Raw genomic sequence first — 22,879 nt, forward strand, 5'->3', positions numbered from 1 at the left:
AAAAAGGGGTGATGTCAGTTTTAGCCAGTGTGATTGACACAGCAGCTGATGTCAAATGTAAAGTGCTGAAGACCACTGTGAGTAAACAAGAATTTGTTTAATAAATGTTTCTAGATGAATCAACTATTTCTAACTTTTTTATTATTATTTTTATTTACTTTTTTGATGAATGAGAACTGCTCTCTCCCTGGATATTTTCTAAATATTGTGAAAGATGCAATGTTTTCAGGACTTTTCAGAACACTGACCTCAGCAATAACAGAAAATTATCCTTTGAAAGACAGCAACTGGCCACAAATAAGTATTTTTTTTAATTAAACTTTGAAGGAAGTCAACAGTCTAGTTCCAGCAGATTTCCTAGTCTTTTAAAGATAGTGGCTACCTTAAAAGCAAAGCATGCATTGGGAATGACAGATAAGATGGAAATGTTATTTATTCCATCAGCCTGTGAATGTTTCTTTAACTTTTAAAGGGCTTACAAAATACTACATACATGGAAAAAGAAAAGCAGACCAACAACTAAAAACCCAAAGCCAGGCTGCCTGTCAATCTTAAACTGTCCATTTTCAAAGGTCTTGTCCCCAGGTTCCAATACATGTTAGTAGTTCTGAAAGACACCCTTTGATGCAGCACAGACTGCAAGAATGAGACCTGAAGAATCTTTATCTGATCTGCAAAGATAAGCTCCCTAGAAAGTTTATTCATCTTTCAGCCTTCATTTTTTTGTACACGTCGTATCTTTATTTCCTCCTAGCTAGGACAGAACTCTGTCTGCTAATGGCCCAATTACAGCAGTAGTCAGTACAATGAAATAATTTTTTCCCTCTTTTCTTATGCTCCTCATTCTCCTTTAGCTTGAAAATAATACTTAACTACCCCTTGACATTATATTATAAAATGTGTAAGCTTGGAATTATTAGACACCAGTAGCCTAACTAAGCTTTCTAATATAGCAAATCCATGGATATTTTAGGTTATTTTAATGAGATAAATACCCAGGGGGGAGATATCAATATCAAGTTTAAACAGAAAAATGTAAAATTCAGTGAACTTCAAACCCTGATTTTAAAATATCATACAGGTATTTACAATCAGGAAAACCAGCACGCAAAGCCCCCTGGTTAAAATGACCAGGAAAAACTGCCCCATTCCCCCCCAAATCCCTTTTTTTCTTCCCCTTATAATAGAAGAAAGAAAGGAAAGGGAACTGTTAGAAGGAATGTTAGTCTTACCTGCTAGGTCAATGATAAGATTCTACCAGTCAAGCAGAGCAGAAGCAGCAGCCAGAGAAGGAAAAACAGAATGAAGTGGGATGTGTGAGATTGCGAGGGGTACATCTCACACATCTGGCTAATGAAATTCATTTAGAATAATATTTTGTTTTCCTTTTTACACCCAACTGTGAATTGTTTACATTTCTCCATTCTTCTGCTCCAACTCTGCAGCTAACTTTTAAAGGCATAGCCTAAAACTGCCAAAATAGGTGGTGATTTTCAGTGGGGTATCTTGTTCCATCTGTTCTGTGATTATTTATTTTTTTTAAGGAAAGAATCAGAGATTGTAAATACCTGTATGATATTGTAAATACTGTATATTTGTACATATTCATTGCATTCCATTGTAGAGTGTAGTTTTTGCTTTGTAAATACTGCTTCCATTTGCTTCTGCCTGAGTGAGCCGAGTGGTGGTAAATTCCAAACCACTTCACCAAGGAATACATAAATAAATAAGCTCAAACGAATACATTTACAGCTCTGGAGAAGTAGTAGAGCTGGAGAGAAGATGCTTGGGGGACCATAGAGCTGCTTTCCAATACCTGAACAGATCCTATAGGAAGGCTGGAGAGGGACTTTTCATAAGGGTGTCTAGCAATAGGACAAGGGGGAATGGTTTGAAGCTGAGGGAGGGTAGGTTTAGATGGAATCTTAGGAAGAAGTTCTGCAGGACAAGGGTGCTGAAACTCTGGAATGTGTTGCCCAGTGACTTTGTGGATGCCCCCTTCTTGGGTGTGTTCAAGGCCAGGCTGGGTGAGGGCTTGAGCATCCAAGTCTAGTTGAGAGACATTCCTGCCCATGGTGGGCAGTTTGGAGTAGATGATCTCTAAGGTCCTCTCCAACCTAAGGCATTCTTTGATATGCACCTGGGTAAGTGCACAGTATATGGAACTTGCAGGAGGAATACTGCCAATTATCATTCAGAAGTTGTCTGAAAACTTACTGGTTCCTACCTCAGACTGGTATGTAATGTTCATAATTGGGTGTAGATGAAAGAAACTCTTACATGAGCAGTCAAGGGAATGAATTAATTGCAGGTGCAAAAACACTGCTAGTGATCACCTGCCTGAGTATTGGAGAAGAGGATAAATCAAATACAGATGCAATAAAAAACAGCTGGGAGCATTGAGTCCAGTTCACAACATATGAGATAGAGTTTTGTATGAACTATCCAATGCATTTAATATGCTGCAGTATGAGTGTACAAAAACATTCTGCCAATTATTATTACAAAGCAACAAAGAATGTTCTCTGCCCTCTCATGAGGGCACTTTGTCAAATTCTACACTTTCCAAATTTATGGGGAAAGTGAGAGACGATGGAGATTCAATTCCTGAGTTTAAGCATATTTCTAGGATGCAGGGAATCAGGAGGTTTGAGAAGCTTGATACTGTGAAAAATGTTTCAGTAGACATGAGTGTAAGATAAAAAGAACTGTAGATGGGGGCATGAAGAAAAATGATCAGAAAAGTAAACAAATAATTCTGTCAGGTGGATGTTGACACCCAACAGTGAAATTTTGCTAGAGTGGTGTATAGAAACAGCAAAAGACCAATTCTTTTAACGTATAATTTATCCTCTGATTTGCAGAGGTTTCAGACGCTTAGAGCTTATTACATTTTCACTGTAATAATAGTTTCATTCAGGGTTGGAAGGGACCACAAGGATCATCTAGTTCCAACCCCCCTGCCATGGGCAGGGACACCCCACACTAGATCAGCCTGGACAGAGCCTCATCCAGCCTGCTCTTAAACACCCCCAGGGACGGGGCCTCGACCACCTCCCTGGACAACCCATTCCAGGGTTTCACCACTCTCATGGTGAAGAACCTCCTCCTCACATCCAGCCTGAATCTCCCCACCTCCAGCTTCATTCCATTCCCCCTAGTCCTATCACTACCTGAGATCCTGAGAAGTCCTTCCCCTGCCTTCCTGTAGGTCCCCTTCAGATACTGGAAGGCGACAATTAGGTCACCTCGGAGCCTTCTCTTCTGCAGACTGAACAGCCCCAACTCCTTCAGTCTCTCCTCATAGGAGAGGTGCTCCAGCCCTCTGATCATCCTCGTGGCCCTTCTCTGGACACGTTCCAGCACCTCCACATCCCTCTTGTAATAGGGGCTCCAGAACTGGACACAGTACTCCAGGTGGGGTCTCACCAGGGCTGAGTAGAGGGGGAGGATCACCTCCCTCGACCTGCTAGCCACACTTCTCCTGATGCAGCCCAGGATCTGATTGGCTTTGCGGGCTGCAAGTGCACACTGAGAGCTCATGTTGAGCTTTTTGTCCACCAGCACCCCCAAGTCTCTCTCCTCAGGGCTATCCTCCAGCCAGTCACTGCCCAGCCTGTATTTGTGCCTGGGATTGCCTCGACCCAGATGCAGGACCCTGCACTTGCTCTTATTGAACTTCATGAGGTTGGCCTGTGCCCACCTCTCCAGCCTGTCAAGGTCCCTCTGGATGGCCTCCCTTCCCTCCAGCGTGTCTGCTGCACCACACAGCTTGGTGTCATCAGCAAACTTGCTGAGGGTGCACTCATAATTCAGACGCCTTAAATGCAAGTCACATTAGTGTTATAATTTTAAACAAGCTCAAAGCGAAGGACACATGCTGAAGTTATTAGACTGAGATTGCCAAGTGCCCCAACAAATCACAGCTTTCACAATGCCACCATCTCCAGTTCATTGCCTGCCTTAGGAAACTTCGAAGCTTCACAGCTGAGCTAGCAGCTTCACAGGCACAATTAGAAACTGACACGTATTGAGTAGGCACGCTTTGTTACCCTGCTTTTTCAGCTGTAGAGTATGTGTAGTTCTTAGGAACCCAGGGAAAAATCAGGACTGTATAAATTGATTATAGGAATATCCAAATTAACTTTCTCCAAAACAAGGGTTCTAAAATGTCAAAAATATAACTTTCCTCTAACTTGAATAAAAAGAGTAAAAAGGCAAAACCAAAACAAGCACAAAACATAACTCTTAAATGCTTAACATTTCTATGTCTGAAGTTCCATTAAAATCTGATGAGGATTCAAATGAGGACATAACTGTAATAGACACAAAACTGCCTTATTAAGACAAAAATCAGAAGAGGAATAGATCAAGTAAATAAATCAGTACTGAAGGACACGGATAGCTTAGGTTAGAAGAGGCCTCAGAGATCATCTACTCCAACCTCCCCACCATGGGCAGGGACACCTCTCAACCAGACTTGGCTGTTCAAGACCTCATCCAACCTGGCTTTGAACACACCCAAGAAGGAAGCATCCACAGCCTCACTGGGCAACCCATTCCAGAGTTCCATCATTCTTGTACTGCAGATCCTATCTACACTTACTCCCCCTCAGCTTCAAACCATTACCCCTTGTCCTATTGCTAGACACTCTTAGGAAAAGTCGCTCTCCAGCCTTCCTGTAGGCTCCCTTCAGGTACTGAAGGCAGATCAAAGGTCTCCCCAGAGTCTTCTCACAGCTGAACAATGCCAGCTCCCTCAGCCTATCCTAACAGCTTTAACATATAAAGTAAAGCAGAACAGTGAAATGATTTAACCAAAGTCACACAAAACATTAGTATCAGGTACCAGGAACTTTTATGTCTGTAAGATTTATTATCTGAATTAATCCATTGCATTTTTCTGGTTTTCTTTCAGATATTTTCCTCCTTTTTTATGATTCTATACATGAACTATAATTATGCCAAAAATGTGTTTAATTGGCTGTCGTAGCAAGTAATGCACATATTGCAATCAATATTCAAGTTATTATTTCCTTCCAATTTTTAATACCCCACCCCAAAAAAAAAAGGAAAAAAAGGCAGGAAGAAAGAAAGAAAGAAAGGCAGGCAGGAAGGAAGGCAGGCAGGAAGGAAGGCAGGCAGGAAGGCAGGAAGGCAGGAAAGAAGGAAGGAAGGAAGGAAAGAAGGAAAGAAAGAAAGAAAGAAGGAAGGAAAGAAAGAAAGAAAGAAAGAAAGAAAGAAAGAAAGAAAGAAAGAAAGAAAGAAAGAAAGAAAGAAAGAAAGAAAGAAAGAAAGAAAGAAAGAAAGAAAGAAAGAAAGAAAGAAAGAAAGAAAGAAAGAAAGAAAGAAAGAAAGAAAGAAAGAAAGAAAGAAAGAAAGAGAAAGAAAGAAAGAGAGAGAGAGAAAGAAAGAAAGAAAGAAAGGAAAAGATATATTTTTCTAGTGTTATTCCTCACAGGTGACATCTGAGTACTACAAGCACTTAGGGTTTATCCATGGTAACTTTCACCAGAAGGTGTTTAATTAGGATGTCTCACACTTTTCTACGTATGAAAATCTAATTGCCACCTTCTACCTCAAAGAACACAATCAAGAAGCACTATTCTGTCTCAAAAATGCCTAAGCATCTTCCTCATGTCACTTCCACATCTGGTGTTACTTAAGTTTATTTTGTTTTGCAATCTTGTATATTTCCTTTCTGTAAAGGAAATATATTGAACCCTAACACCAAATTTAGCACGCTCCAGAAGGTGTGTTTTCTTTCATTCCAGCTAGAACTACTTACTGAAGGTCAACATCAGAATCAAAATATGAACAGCAAAAAGAATTACAAGAAAAACAAAATAAAAACAAATAAATAAGAAAAAATTAAGTTGATAGACATGTCAAGACCGTCACAGTACATAATAGTCCTTCTTACAATAACTCTTGTCAATGTTCTCAGAAAGCAAACATGTTTCAATTTGCAATATATTTAATTTGCTAATAGTACTTAAAAATGTTTATTTTTCAAAGATGGTGTTTCTATGTACCTGTGACAATGGCAATGAAATATTTTTCTTTCTTATTGTCAAACAATCAAGCTATCAGATTTGTTTTAAACTGAATCCACAACATTGTACCAAAATCTGCACAGTCAGAAGTAGCCTATTAATCAGATTTTAGGGTTGTTTTATTATTATTATTAGTAGTAGTAGTAATAGTAGTAGTAGTAGTAGTATTGTGGGTTTTGTCCTTGTTTTGTTGTTGTCCTTTTGATTTGGTTTTGTTTTATATTTATGGAAATAGCACTGATAAGATGACACCATGAATCATAAACAAATTAAGTTACTTGTACAAAACCTAGGCAGAGAGTCTGGAGAAGGAGAGAAGGTAACTGAGAAGCTGCAGTAAAAGATAGCCACTTGCCTCTAGAGATCCAGGTAACTTCCAGAGATCAGTGGGATTTATGAGAACTGTACTGCATCTATACACAACTTAATTGTAGTTCAAATATATTTTTCCCAAAAATGTAGCCTAAGCAGAATCTCCATGGTTTCAATCAGGGATGTAAACAAGCCCTGCTACCTTAAAACAGATGAGAGAAGCCGAGCTTCACTGTCCACCAGCTTCAGGCTGCACCATGGTAAGTGTAGGCTAGACATCAGCATTTTTTTTTTCACTGAAAGAGTGGTCAGGCACTCGAATAGGCTGCCCAGGGAGGTGGTCAAGTCACCATCCCTGGATGTGTTTAAAGGTTGTTTAGATGTGGCACTTAGTGATATGGTTTAGTCATGAACTTGGCAGAGTAGCATTAATGGTTGGACCTGATGATCTCACAGGTCTTTTCCAACATGAATGTTTCTGTGATTCTAGAATTCTATGACCTATGAGGCAAAAAAAGGACCCAGAAAGTTATTCCCTACAGAACTATTCCTCTGTCTGTATAATCATGATAAAAATTAATTGGCTTGCCACACTGTCTCCTCATTTCCCTGACACAAAGTAGCTCAATTTAATGCCAGAAAATAAAGATCAGATTCTCAAGTACCATACTTCTACTGACCTTAAATACAAAATAATGTGTTAGTGTTTTAGGGGCAATTGCACATCATCTAAAAACTTACTATAACAGACAGGATTATCTAAAAATTTCAGTAAAATCTCCTCTATGCTACTCTAAGTTCCTAAGTCAACTATGATTTCATATTCTGCATTTAAAACTCTACCAACCCTATGCATATAAGAATCTAATGTTTGTCACAAAGACTCAATGAACCACGTGTGTATGCAATGCTGTTCTATCTCATATAATATATAGACGCTAACAGAGCTGGGTTTGAGAGCTTAACAGCTCTCCAAAGTACTCAGATTTGGTACTTAAACAGCTTGATGAAATCTAGTATTATGGTTCCCTTGTAAACAAGCAAGTACATTTATGCATATTAGAAATACTCTTACTAGTGTGTGCTAACCAAACTGCTCTATGATGTAAAATCCCCCATTATTTGTCACTACAGCATGTGTGCTCTGTCTCATTATCAGTCAGGGGACCCATTTCTGGGCAGGCATACAGAAATCACTGCAGAGTTGGAATGTAGTAATACAAAGCAAACTTTTTATGCAGATGAAGCTTTTGCATACCAGAATAGAATAGGAATCCCTGAAGAATAAGTGTTCAAACATGGTATTAGAGCACATTGTGAAGTGTAGCTTAGCTAATAGCACGGACTGAGCTGAATTGATTTTCTTCAGTTATTTAAATCTCATTTTATATGCCCTATTTAATTCCCTATCAATTTAAATTGATATGAAATATAAAACAACCTCTAAATAATTTAGTGTGAGAAAACCATACAAGCTAATTAAAAGCTAAAACTCAAAACCTAAATATATTATACACATCTCTTTTTTTTGAAGACCTTTTTTTTTTCTTTTCTGTTTTGAATCTGTCTTTTGTTTCAGAAAGACAATGAGGATTTTTTTGTAGTTTGGGTTTTTTTTTTTTCCCCAGAGTAAAAAGTGCTTACAAAGAAGCCTTTAGGTTCCAGTTGTTTTGATTCCATGCTATTTATAAGGGTTTGTGGGATTTTTTTTAATGCTGTTGAAATTATAATCAGGTGAATAGAACCTAAATGTCACGTTCTTAACCATGCAATGTAAAATTTCATAGTTACAAATTAAAAGAAGTTCCATCATGATTATTAACTGCTCTCTTTAATTATAACCTGAGCACTTAAATGCCACCTTACAGCATATTTCCCAGAGCAGAGTTTGTTGGTGGATGTCATTGGGAAGGATGGAGGAGGCAGCAGAAAGAAAGTGCATTAATGAGTAGCAGCACATTCCATGAGCATATAGATCCTTGTGCCTCAGACATGTAGAAACCAATAATTAAAAATAAAACATAATCTCCTGTAATTCATAAATTGCACTACTCTACACTTCAGTTCTGTGTCAAATAACTCTTACAAGAGATACTTGCCCATTAAGAGCTGAAACTCTTCTTGGTGCTCAACAATTTTCAGGTAAAGATCTTCCTGAGAACATAATCAATCTGTGTAAAATCTAATTAACATTTTCCATTTATCTCTATTACCTAGTTTCAAAATTGTAAGAATTATCAAAAAACCCCAAACATTTCTGATCTTCTCTCACCCTGACTGAAACCGGAAGCCACTTATCATTTTATTTTGTCTTTTTCTTGCAATTTTAAGGGGTTTATCCCTTACAAGACCTATTTTCAAACACAAATTAGGGCACCTACCTTCACATTCTCCATCAGTGCCATGTGTAGAGTTCTATAACTATTCAATACACAATTTCAAAACTTTTTTTTTTTTTCCTTTTTTCCCACTCTTCAAATTTTCTTTCAGAAATCCATTAATGAAAATATAATTTTGAAATATGAGAAATAACTCAGTCAATTTTATTTCTGTTAAAATAAAACTGCTATCATTATTTTCCAGAAATAAAGGAGTGTTTAAGAAATTTTATTGCAGAAATCACTATTCTCACTTAGCTTCTTTAATAGTAAGAGCAGCCTGGAGACAAAGCTCTTCCTGAACCTATTACCATCTATTATCCAAACTGTTCCCTGACTCTTTCTCTTACACATAAATTGCTACCTGCAACCGTGTAACCTATATAGCCAAATCATATAGAGCCTGGCAACACTCTGACCTTATATTGTCAGCTTGAACCTTAGATCTTAAATGCAAGAAGGGACACCTACTTTTAAAATTTATTATTATTTTATTTAGAGAAGACTTTCTTTGTAGCTTAATTAAAGCAATGTCTGACAGTTCAGAAGATGACAATGTGCTGCTCTTGCAAGGTCTGACAGCATCCTCATTTAAAATGTGATAACAATTTATGCGGGGAATAGAGAAATGTGACATTAATCCTTAGCCCCCAGCTTTACAGAACTCAGACCTTAATAGTCTTATCCTTATTTCCACTGATTTATTTAATAGAAATATGTGACTGTCAGCAGAGTATTTTGATATACTTTAAAAGAATGCTTGTAATGAGCTTTAAAACTCTTAGCAAACACCAAGACAACAGCTTTCATATAGTAACCTACTGTATTTTAGACCTATTTTAGGGACTTTGTACACATTTACAATGAAATCTCAACACAGGACTAATTCAACTATAATCCAAGTGGGTCAGGAATTTTTCAGTATCTCTTGTGGGGGCGGTTGTGTTGTTTGGTTGGGTTTTGTTTGGTTTGGCTTGGGTTTGGTTTGTTTTTTGGTTTGTTGGGTTTTGTTTCTTTAAATTTAAACCCAGCCATTTTTCTGAATGATGAACTTTGCCTAATTTCATGGCATTCAAGGAGCCTCTATAGGAACCTGGTTGCTAGTATTTCTATTGTATTGTGACACGACATTGGAGATTGGGCATGGCACTTGGTGCCATGGTCTAGTCATGAGGTCTGTGGTGACAGGTTGGACTTGATGATCCTCGAGGTCTCTTCCAACCTTAGTTATACTGTGATACTGTGGCTGTGACTCACAACTGTCTCTTAGAAACTGGGGGATGAGAAAAATCCTTAGTAAAAAGACATCAGGTACAAAGCAACATTTTAATTCTGATGCACAGAATGCCAAAATAACAACAAAAAACACATAGAAAAAAAAAGATAAACAAATAATAAAAAAACCCCACAACCAAAAAAAACAACCCAACAAAAATCTTACAATAACAAAAAAGCAAACAAAAACCAGGCAAGAAAGTAAAAGATAATATTTTTTTTAAAAGATAAAGTTAAAAGAAGAGAAAGCAAGTATTCATTTAATATTAATTTCTCTGCAAGTAAAACTTTTCCTCCAAATCAAATAAAATAATAAGTCAGACTATCGACCTTAAAACCTCAGTTTTACATCTTAAAACCTGTTGAAAGCTGGTTTGTGTCTTGGACAGGTTAAGCAATGTAATGTATTTCACATGGATTTTTGTATCATACTCTGCACTGTAATGCAGTTAAAAGCAGCAGTTTCTTCCCTCTGGCACTCACTACAGAAATAAATATGAACTTCCATTCATGAAATGAGAAAAGACACTTCTCACCAGTTTCCATACAAGGAACAGACATGTCTAAAATTTTAGTGCTTTCAGGTGTGTCTAAGAGTACCCTAAGAATACATTCTGGCACAAATAATGTCATTTACTTCCAACTGACTGAAGAAGCCATTCTATGGAATACATTTTTTTTTAATGTTCTTTTCTCCTCCAGCTATCCAACACACCACAACACTGACACCAAAAAAAAAATAAACAGGAAAACAAGGGGGGGAAAAACACCAAAACAAAAACCAGAAAATAGGAGGTTTTGATTTACATAGAATCATGGAATCATAGAATGGGTTGGGAGAGAAGGGACCTACAAAGGTCATCTGGTCCAAACCCCCTGCAGTCAGCAGGGACATCCTCCACTAGATCAGGTTTCTCAGAGGGATGGGGCCTCAACTACCTCCCTGGGTAACCTGTTCCAGTGTTCCACCAACCTTATTGTCATGGACTTCCTCCTCAGAGTAGTTTCATGTTTCGTCTTTCCCCTGGTTTTCCACGTTCTGTGGTTTTCTAGACTAAGTTTGTGTTTGTTTTGATCTTGTGAGCTGCTGAGGGATGACTCCTGGAACTCCAGCAAGCACAAAGAACACCGTTACGCTTTTGAGAAAAAATAACTCTGGAGTTTCTGCCACCCCCACAACCCAGAGATTCACAGGAACAGTCCTGTGGTTCCTTGTCAAGTCTCAAGAGTCAATCTCAAGTGCTAAAACAGCTGGTAAACTCCAGTGAAGTGCAAAAGGTGGCAATATCACTGGGACTGTAGTTCATCACACTGCTAATACTACCTGGCACTGTACAGACATGGTGAATGAGGTCTCAGTTCTGCTTGTTTCAGTCCCTTCCACACGAAAATAATTGATTGGTAGCAAGTTGTCAGCTTGCTACACATTGCAATTTTGGCCAGTCCTAAGCTGTCAGCACAAAAAAGGTAAGAGTCTATCTTCCCTACTCTTATATGCTCTTACTCCTTTCTTAAGTAGCTTGATTATCTGCTTAATCTAGTGGCTGAACTGAAGGAAGATGTTGCTAGACTTAGGACTGTAAGGGAATGTGAAAGGGAGTTAGATTTGAGGAACCAGGATTTGCAGACTCCCCTAGGAGAGAGAGCTGATCCAAGAAGCAGCAGGGAATGGATACAGGCCCCTGTTAGGAGATGCAAGGTAAAACCCTCACAGCTCCCCTCACCTTCCCAGCTGCCCTTGCAAAACAACTATGGGGCACTGGAAGTTGAGGGTGAGGTAAATGAGAAGACAGAAGACACACCATCTGAGGTGTTGACTAAAGCCAAACAGCCTGCACACCGCATCAGGACTTGTTCCCTCAAAAAAAAGAAGGTAATTGTTTTTGGTGATTCCCTCCTGAGGGGAACAGAGGGCCCCATATGTTGGCCAGATCCTTCCCACAGGGAAGTCTGCTGCCTCCCTGGGGCCCAGGTCAGAGGTGTTACCAGAAGACTGACAAGTCTGGTACAGTCCTCTGATTACTCTCTCTCTTGATAGTTATGAAGTTAGGGAGTGATGATGCTGAAACCAGAGGTCCAAAGGCAATCCAAAAGGACTTCAAGGCTCTGGGAAAACTGATTGAGGGGTCAGGGGCACAGGTAATTTTTCATCAATACCCTTAGTTGCAGGAAGGAATACTGAAAGGAACAGGAATCCAGCTGTAATTATCTGGTGCCACCAACATTATTTTTGGTTTTTTGATTTTGGGGAACTTTCTCTGGCACCAGGTCAGCTAGCAACAGATGGAGTACATCTGTCCCAGAGGGGGAGAAAGATCCTAGCACATGAGTATCACAGTATCACAGTATAACTAAGGTTGGAAGAGACCTCGAGGATCATTGAGTCCAACCTATAAACACAGACCCCATGACTAGACCACGGCACCAAGTGCCACGTCCAATCTCCTCTTGAACGCCTCCAGGGACGATGACTCCACCACCTCCCCGGGCAGCCCATTCCAATGACGAACGACTCGCTCGGTGAAGAACTTCCTCCTCACCTCGAGTCTAAACCTCCCCTGGCACAGCTTGAGACTGTGTCCCCTCGTTCTGGTGCTGGCTGCCTGGGAGAAGAGACCAACCCCCTCCCAGCTGCAACCACCTTTCAGGTAGTTGTAGAGGGCAATGAGGTCTCACCTGAGCCTTCTCTTCTCCAGGCTAAACAATCCCAGTTCCCTCAGCCTCTCCTCACAGGGCTTGTGTTCAAGGCCTCTCACCAGCCTTGTTGCCCTTCACCAGCCTTGTTGCCCTTAAATGAGAATTACTGAGAATGAAATTGTTGCCCTTAAATGAGAATGGCCTATCCCCCAGAGCGAAAAAGATTCTGGGAAGGGAGTTGGCAGGTCTCATTGACAGGGCTTTAAACTGGATTTGAAGGTGGAAGGGGCTGAAACCAGTCCCCCCAGACAGGAGTCTGGGGGTGGTAAGCTGGAGCTGGGGTGAAACCAGCAGCCCAGCTGAACTGCATGCACACTAATGCATGCAGCATGGGTAACAAACAAGAGGAGCTGGAAGCCTTGTTACGGCAGGAAAGTTGTGATGTAGTTGCCATCACAGAAATGTGGTGGGATGATTCACATGACTGGAGCACTGCAGTCGATGGCTAGAGGCTCTTCAGGAGAGACAGGTGAGGGAGAAGAGGTGGAGGCGTGGCCCTGTACATCAGGGAGGCTCTAGGCACTGTGGAACTAGAGATCAAGGATGATCAGGTTGAGTGCCTCTGGGTGAGAATTAGAGGGAAGGCCAACAGGGCTGACATCCTGGTTGGAGTCTGTTATAGACCACCCAACCAGGATGAAGAGCTTGATGAGTTATTGTATAGGCAGCCAGAGGCTGTCTCAAGATCACCAGACCTTGTTCTCATGGGCGACTTTAACCTGACTGATATCTGCTGGGAACTTAACACAGCAGAGAGGAGGCAGTCTAGGAGGTTCTTAGAGCGTATGGAGGATAGCTTCTTATCCCAGGTGCTGCATGAGCTTACCAGGGGTAAGGCTTTGCTTGACCTTCTTTTTACCAATAGAGAAGGGCTGGTGGGAGATGTGGTGGTTGGAGGCTGTCTGGGGTCCAGTGACCATGAAATAATTGGGTTTTCAATAGGCAGTCAAGCTAAGAGGAGCAGCAACAAAACCTCCACTCTGGACTTCCAGAGGACAGACTCTAGGTTACTCAAGGAGCTAACTCAGAAGATACCTTGGGAAACAGCCCTTAAAAACAAAGGGGTCCAGGAAGGCTGGACCTACTTATAGAAAGAATTCTTGAAGGCGCAGGGACAGGCTGTGCCAATGTGCTGGAAGATGAGCTGTTGGGGCAGATGGCCAGCCTGGGTGGTCAAAGAACTTCTGGGTGAATTAAGGCAAAAAAAGAGGGTGTATCATCTTTGGAAGGAAGGATAGGTAACCCATGAAATGCTTAAGGATGTTGCTAGGTCATGTAGGAAAAAAAATTAGAGAGGCAAAAGCCCATTTAGAGCTTAGACTGGCCTCTGCTGTGAAGGACAACAAGAAATGCTTTCGTAAATATATTAATGGCAAAAGGAGGGGCAAGGACAACCTTCACTCCTTAGTGAACATGGAGAGGAATATTGTAACTAAAGATGAGGGAAAGGCAGAGGTACTTAACACCTTCTTTGCCTCAATTTTTAATATCAAGACAGGTTGTCTTCCTGACAACTGGCCTCTTGAGCTGTCAGATGGAGTCAGGGAACAGTGTGTTTCCCCTGTGATCCAGGAGGAAGCAGTTAGAGACCTGCTTAGCTGCTTGGATCCCCACAAGTCCATGGGGCTGGATGGGATCCATCCTAGGGTGCTGAGAGAGCTGGCAGATGAGCAGGGAAGTCATTCTGCCCCTGTTCTCAGTACTATTTAGGCCACATCTTGAGTCCTGTGTCCAGTTCTGGGCCCCTCATTTCAGGAAAGATGTTGAGTTGCTGGAATGTGTCCAGAGAAGGGCAACAAAGCTGATGAGGGGTTTGGAGCACAAGCCCTAAGAGGACAGTCTGAGGGAGCTGGGGTTGTTTAGCCTGGAGAGGAGGTGGCTCAGGGGAGACCTTATTGCTCTCTACAACAACCTGAAGGGAGGTTGCAGCCAGGCGGGGGCTGGTCTCTTCTCCCAGACAACCTGTGACAGAATAAGAGGACACAGTCTCAAGCTGTGCCAGGGGAGGCTTAGGCTGGACGTTAGGAAGTTCTTCATGGAAAGAATGATTTGCCATTGGAATGGGCTGCCCAAGGTCGTGGTGCAGTCACCATCACTGGAGGTGTTTAGGAAGAGACTGGATGAGACACTTAGTGCCATGGTTTAGTTGATTAGCTAGTGTTGGATAGTCTTTTCCAATCTGGTTAATTCTGTATTTATTTATTCTCTATTCACCCCTGTGTTGCTTGAAGGACACTAAAGATTAGCCTTGCCTTAAATGCCAGACAGCACACAGACATGTGTGGCTGTCACTGGAAATACACAGTCAATGCTACTGGGCTTTTGTGGTGTTGTTGTTCCAAAGTTCTTTTTTCTTAATATGCATGGATGGAGAAAGGGGTCAGATTTAATGCGAGATTAAATTACAAGAAATTCACCATAATTGATTTCGTAATTAAATATTTTGTTTGTCAGAAAATCAGCTAAAGATACAAATCATAATGAATCTCCATGCCCTGCTGTATACAATGATGAAAATGAGAGATGGAACCTGCTCAACAGTGCTGAAGGCATGCTGTCTTGTTTCTTTTCAGTCAGTAAAAGCTGTCCAAAATCCAGATCCTCTGATCTGCTTCATTTAGCATAGGGGCTTGTTGATTCTTTATCACAGAGTCCTGTCAGACTGGGATTAAGTTGTCCTAAAATTCCCAAGAGGTTAATCCACCATAACACAATATAGTGTGTAAACAATGGACACCCACAAAAGGCTCAGCTGTCATGAATGATAGGTGAATTGAGGTCGCAGGCTTGATGTCAAGACATCGGACAATGCATAGCCAGGCTGTCAGTCATGCCGCTAAAAAGGAGAAAGCAGATGAGTATGAAATAGCAAACAAACAGATTGGCTTTTGTTTCCTTGTTCTTAACAGCTCAAAGGAAAGAGATGCTGCAGCTAATGAACACACCCACACTGTGTGCCAGTGCACTTCTTCCTTATTACAGCTCTGAGTCAAAGAGAAATATTCCGTACAAGTTTCAGTTATAGTTTAATAAGTCCAAGTGTGGCAATTTTCTTCTGCAACCAATAACATGATTTATTTCCACCCTTATCCACTCCCAGCACACTTATAAGAACTAGGTTTCAGCTCCAGCTTATTTCCGCAGAGATGGGAGTATTATTTTTAACTTTTCAGTAACTCACAATACACAATCAAGGGTATAAAGATTTTATCACTGGAACAGGTTGCTCAGGGAGGTGGCTGAGGCCCCATCCCTAGAGATATTCAAGGTGAGGCTCACCAAGGCTCTGATCAACCTGATACAGTGGAGGATGGCCCTGTTGACTTTAGGGGGACTGGACTACGCAACTTTTGGAGGTCCTTTCCAACTCAAACCATTCTGTGATTCTTCTTTACTTACCCAGACAGCACTTCAACTGAGCACAAGTGTCCACCTAAAAGTGAGTGGAATAGCTCACTACAGTGAATTTAGGTATCTGTAATTGAGGCCAGATCATTTCAAATATCAATAATAATTATAGATACAAACCTAGAGACATGAGAGTGCAGCCCTCTGGGAGAACACATTGTGATTACTTAAGTGTCATTGATATTCCATATATAGATCCCTAGTTTTGTTCCTGAAAAAGATTAGTATCAGTTGACAAGAATTTCTGCTCTGGAGCTAGAACGAATAAGAATCCTAATGGTGAATATGGATTTCTTAAAGTTATAACCCCAGAGCAGAAATAAAATACTTTTGGCTTCTTTCGTGATTTTTCTGCATTTGGAGAGATTTGAGTCTTCTGACAGTTTGACTTTGATTCCATATTTTCTGCTTTGTGAGTCTAAAAGGTAATATTGATCTGTGCCTTCAAAATTTACTTTCACTAACACCATTTTTTTTTGTCATTAAGCTGAGATCATTTGTCACTTTCTTTCACTACAATGAGTCATCTTCTGAACATTTCCTTTGTTGTTTGTAAAGTCTGAAACAACTATTGATTTATTGTCAATGTATCACATCTTCACTCATAATGGAATCTATAGACTTTATCCTTCCTTCTTTTCTCTAATTGCCACCTATGGAATTACAAACAGACACACTATCTTGTGCTAACGTATGAAAGGCAAAGGGCTGTTGTGATAGTAATATTTATTTATTTTCTTACTCCTGTCTTTGTGCATATTTGATTCTGCCACTTTGCTCTGGTAAGACCTCACCTGGAGCATCGAGCTCCAGAGCTCTCAACACAAGAAAAACAAGGACCTGATGGAGTGGATCCGAAGAGGGCCACAAAAATGATCAAGGTGCTGGAACACCTCTGCTACAAGGACAGGCTGAGGGAGCTGGGGTTGTTCAGCCCAGAAAGCAGAATGCTCCAGGTAGAAGAGAAAGGCTCATGGGAGACCTAATAGCAACTTCCCTGTACCCACAGGGGGGGCCACAAGAAGGCTACAAAGGGACTGTTTACAAAGGCCTGCAGTGACAGTATGAGTGACAATGGTTTGAAATTAGAGATTTAGATTGGATGTTAGGAATGAGGTGTTGGAACACCTGAACAGGTTGACCAGGGAGGTAGTTGAGGCTCCTTGCCTGGAGATACTCAAGGTCAGGCTTGACAAGGCTCTGAGCAACCTGATCTAGTGGAGAATGTTTCTGCTGACTGGAGGGGCAATGGACTAGATGATCTTTGGAGGTCCCTTCCAACCCAAACCATTCCATGGTGCTATGATTCCGTGATGGAAATTGGTTCCCATTCAGGAGTTAAAAGAATTTCTTCTGAAGATGCTATTTAGTTTGTTTGAATATAACATTTTTATGAAAAGCAGAGTCAAATTCCAGACCAATTTCAGGAATCATAAAATAATTTGTTTGAAGGGATCTCTGATGGTCAGCTGTTCTAGTGCCCACTCAAAGCAGGGTCAGCTTCAAAGTTAGATCATATGGCTGAGGGTTACACCTGGTTGATTTTTGATTCATCACCAGGGTGGAGATACCAAAGCATGTCTTGGCAACCTGTCCCAGTGTTGACTGTCCTTCTTAAAACATTTTTCCACATATATCTAATCCCAGTTTCTTGTGGTGTAGATTTTATCTATTGCCTTGTACCTTTTCTCTGTGAAAAAAATTTCAATAGTATACTGAAAATGAAAGAAACTGAATATCACTAAACACAATTTGTTTAAAAAATCCTATTAAGTAGTAAGCCTCAAGCTTACTACTTAAGCTTGCCACTTTCTGTATAAATAGCTTCTATCATGCCTGTCCCAAGGAAAGTGATGACTTTTCATAATTTAATTTCAAAATTACAATAAATAGTCTCCACGTAGTTTGGATACACAATTATCCACACACTACACACCACAGGGAAACAGTCACTATAGCATTAAGAAACTTACACAGATTTTAACAAGCTGATTTCTTTACATTACTAAAATATCAAGCAATAAAAATATTTGTATTGCCCTTATGTACATGACGGACTTTTTTGTGTCAGATTAGTTAGAACTTAGTGTCCACAAAACGTAGTGGCAAAAAACTTAAATAATCTTGCCTGATCCATTTTTTCTGTGTAAGAGAACAGATGCATTTTTTGGTTCTTATCATCTCTCATAACCTACTCTTACCTGTGGCCCACAGTTTACATCTTACCTATAATTTTGAAGATTAGGTAGCCTGAAAAATGTTTTCTGGGAGAATGAATAATATTATAATGTTAAGATAGAGGGATTCAACAGTTCAGTTGCCCAGCCCACATGAGCATTGCAAGTATTTTTCTCTCAAGTCATAAGAGAATTGGCAGCAGAGCAGTAAAAGAGGCAAATGCTTTTAAAGGCAACTTACTCCATAGCTAATCATGACAAAATTCACATTCTAAATCATTATATTAAAATGTATTGTAAGAAGAAAAAGCCCTCTACCAAATAAATGAAGAAATTAGAAATTCCAATCCATATCTCATACTGTGAGAACAAGAACTCAACTGATGCATATTTTATGAATACAGACAAAAAAAAAGAAAAAAGTACAGACTGTTTTCCATATTCATGAAAAGCATTGCTGAAAATATTCATCACATTCATCTTCAGGAAAATGTAAATTCTCCTTAGTTCTTTACAGGACAGTTTATTCATCTACTTTGTCTTATCTGAGCAATCCAGCCTTTTTTCCTCTTCATCTTACTATATTAGGCTATTTCACCTTTCCAGTCTCTCTGGAGTGATTCAAAACATCTAATGACAGTAAACTGATCGTAAGTAAGTTTTACCTAATAATTGACCTCCATGGTACAGTTACCCTTTTTTTTTTTTTTACTTTGCCTTGGGACTCCTAGCTGCCCAGCACATTTAATTATTGCCTCTAATCGGTGCTTAACTATTAATGGTAAAGGATTTGACACTTTAAAGGGAAAGTGACTGAAGAAATGACTGCCTTTAACATGTTAGTTCTCATAGCCACATAGAGCACATTCACACTTCAGCTAGCAAGCGGCCATTATTGGCATGTGGAGAGCTAAATGCATCACTCTGAGGGGCCAAATCCTACCTTCTGAATGCTGCTTGCAGGCTAAACTGATATGGTTGCTTCTCAATGCAATGCCATGCCATGCCACTTAAATGCATGAGGTGAACCATTCCTGGTGATCTGCTACCTGTGGATTTAAAGTCCTTCTTCTTTTGAGACATCACCCATGCTAAGAAATAACTGCCAAGGAATGATGTTACATTGGAGAACTGTCTGCTTTTAGGGACACCTGCCCATTTTATTATCATATGCAGGCCTTCTAAGAATTTAGGTTTTTTAATATTCTCTCACTCACAGTGTAAATCAGCTACAAACTGATGGTTAGAAAACTCTCTCACCATATGAATATCCCATAACTCAATGGCCTCACTTAGGACTGGCAGCTTCTGTGTTATGGTTCAGACATGTCTTAGCCTGACACTCAAAAGATCCCCACTACAGCTCCTGTATTAGGATAAATGGCCCAATTCATCATAGTAAACACATACTTCTTTCCTTGATTGACAATGCAATGTTGTGTATGGTGCAAACACCATTCTCCTTTCCTTTAAGAGCTAAACACATTGTCAGCGCAATCTTGCTTCCATCAGACTGTTTGCTTAGCCCAAAATTCTTGGTATTTTCCTTTGCTGCTTTATTTTCATATGCCTCTAATATGTAGCACTGCTGCTGAAGCTGCTAGTCAGAGTCCTAATTAATTGTGTTTCTCCGTTTCTCACTCGATCCACAGTAATGACATGCAAAATGGAAATACCAGTGCATCACCCAGAGCTCTTGTAACCCAATCACCAGCCTGTCAGATGTAGAAGTGTGCTGCTCCTGTTCAATCTATTAATTTCTAAGTCCCCTAAATGAGCCTCGTTGGCACAGTGAGCTGCCACCCACCAAACAACAATCTTTAAAGACAAACATGTCTTGATTCAAAGCAGACCTGGAGAAGACTCTTGGCACCTGTGTATACTGCTGTATTCACAAACATTTTTATTCATGACACTCTCAAATGATGTAAATTAACTGATGCTGAAATGCATCAGTTTACCCTTTCTAAATCTTCACAAGCACTTTATAGGAGAAATATATCAGTTCTGCACTAAGATTACTATTTGCACTAGTAATTATGTCAATTAACTGCACTACTAGTGCTTCAGATAATGGAAGCTATTGCCCTTTTGAACCTCAGAATAAGGTAACAAGTCAACCTGACTCCTGTAAAACACTGTGTTAAAAATCTTCCTATTAGGAATCAAAGCAAAAGAGATTACATAAAACAACATTTGGTTACTGAAAATATTTCCATTCTAAATTATAATGTAGTCAAAAAAGACCCAGTTGCATGGAACTCTTGAGTTTCCTGTAACTATTTGTAACCCAAAAAAACCCAACACACCACCACTAACCAACTCACAAAACCAAAAGAAAACAGAATAATCTACCAGAAAGGGAGAAAAACAAAAGATAAATTAGTTAGTTACCAACTGTGAATGTTTGCAACAAATTCCACTCAAGAAAAGATCAGTTCAATTACAACAGCTCTGCTACATTGGCAGTTGAAGGAGCTGGGGTTGTTCAGTATGGAAAACAGAAGGCTCCGGGGAAACCTAAGAGTGGCCTTCCAATACCTGAAAGGGGCCTACAAGAAGGCTGCAGAGGGACCGTTTACAAAGGGCTGTAGTGATAGGATGAGCAGCAATCATTTGAAATGAAAGAAGAAGAGATTTAGACTGGATGTTAGGAACAAGCTCTTTGCCATGAGGGTGGTGGGACACTGGAACAAGTTGCCCAGGGAGGTAGTTGAGGCTCCTTCTCTGGAGGTATTCAAGGTCAGGCTCAACAAGGATCTGACCAACCTGATCTAGTGGAGGATGTCCCTGCTGAGTGTAGGGGAATTGGACTAGATAACCTTTGGGGGCCCCTTCCAACCCAAATCATTCTATGATTCTAACTGTATAAGCTTCTATAATATTGATAATTCAAATAGCATTGTTTACTCTTTCCCTTCCTCAAGTTTTAGTCACAGAATAAAATTCAAGTCCATCTGATAGAGTGTTGTGAACATATAATAGTACTCAAATGTAGCAATAAAATGCCTTCATCTGCCATTTAGGTACTAATCTGTGTTTTAACATAGTTAAAAATAGTTTATAGGGTTTTTGTTTGTCATGGGTTTTTTGTCATGTTTTTTGTTTGCCATGGTCTGTTCTTATTGCAATTGTTTATAAAGATCTTATTTGAATGTCAGGAAAAAAATGTTTCAAGAGGATATAACAAGTGGATAGCTAATTTATTCAAAACAGGAAATAAAATATTATATGAATGAGCAAGTACTATGTGGACACTGCATTTATCCTCTTCTCAATCTTCTTTACAATGTACATATACACAACAAATATGTCAGGAAATGAGTTACCCTCACAGTGCCTCAATCACAGCAGTTTCTCCAGGCTTCTCCATACAAATCAGAAATCAATACATACTACAGAAACTGACCTACTTCCATTTATTATATTCTTCCAAGTATTCAGATGAATCAAGCTCAGTTTTAAACCTAATTCTAACCTAGTTACTCTGCTAGAACTTGTTGATGCCGTAAGTTTTGGCAGCAAATGGCAAACCCCACTAGAAACAGACATTAGACTCAGTAATAAATCAGTGTCTTCACACTGGTATTGTAAACCCACCACAGTAAAAAACATCTGCATAACACTTTCAGAGTCTTCCAATATGGCCCCAAGTTATCTGGAACAAGTAGTGATACTACTTGTTTTTAACAGCAAGGCAGGAGGAGTTCAGGACAAGTGGCCTCCTGAACTGGGCGATGGGGTCAGGGAGCAGTGTAATGCCCTGGAAATCCATGAGGAATTAGTTCGGGACCTGCTGAGCCACTTGGACACTCACAAGTCCATGGGACCGTATGGGATCCATCCTAGGGTGCTGAGTGAGCTGGCAGAAGAGCTGGCCAAGCTGCTCTCCATCATTTTCCTCCAGTCCTGGCTCACCGGTCAGGTCCAGATAACTGTTAGTCAGAGGGTAGAAAGGCTCTGCAGAGGGACCTTGACCAACTAGACAGATGGGCAGAATCCAGTGGAATGGCATTTAACAAGTCCAAGTGCCGGGTGCTGCACTTTGGCCACGGCAACCCCATGCAGAGCTACAGGCTGGGGTCAGAGTGGCTGGAGAGCTGCCAAACAGAGAGGGACCTGGAGGTGTTGATTGACAGCCACCTAAACATGAGCCAGCAGTGTGCCCAGGTGGCCAAGAAGGCCAATGGCATCCTGGCCTGCATTAGGAATAGTGTGGCCAGCAGGAGCAGGGAGGTCATTGTGCCCCTGTACTCTGCATTGGTTAGGCCACACCTTGAGTACTGTGTCCAGTTCTGGGCCCCTCAGTTTAAGAAGGACATTGAGACACTTGAACGTGTCCAGAGAAGGGCAACGAGGCTGGTGAGAGGCCTTGAGCACAAGCCCTATGAGGAGAGGCTGAGGGAGCTGGGATTGTTTAGCCTGGAGAAGAGGAGGCTCAGGGGAGACCTCATTGCCCTCTACAACTACCTGAAAGGTGGTTGTAGCCAGGAAGGGGTTGGTCTCTCCTCCCAGGCAACCAGCACCAGAACAAGGGGACACAGTCTCAAGCTGCGCCAGGGGAAGTTTAGGCTCG

At 40.6% G+C, this 22,879-nt stretch overlaps 1 protein-coding gene across 7 annotated transcripts in view; it reads right to left on the reverse strand.

Annotated features, from left to right (window-relative positions):
* Positions 1-22,879, reverse strand: part of CACNA2D1 (calcium voltage-gated channel auxiliary subunit alpha2delta 1) — a 372,424-nt gene that overhangs the window by 198,221 nt on the left and 151,324 nt on the right. The gene's annotated exons all lie outside the window — the stretch shown is intronic.

The sequence above is a fragment of the Melanerpes formicivorus genome, unplaced genomic scaffold, assembly GCF_026170545.1.
Source record: "Melanerpes formicivorus ecotype bairdi unplaced genomic scaffold, bMelFor1.0.p_v2 SCAF_3, whole genome shotgun sequence".
Lineage (NCBI taxonomy): Eukaryota > Metazoa > Chordata > Aves > Piciformes > Picidae > Melanerpes > Melanerpes formicivorus.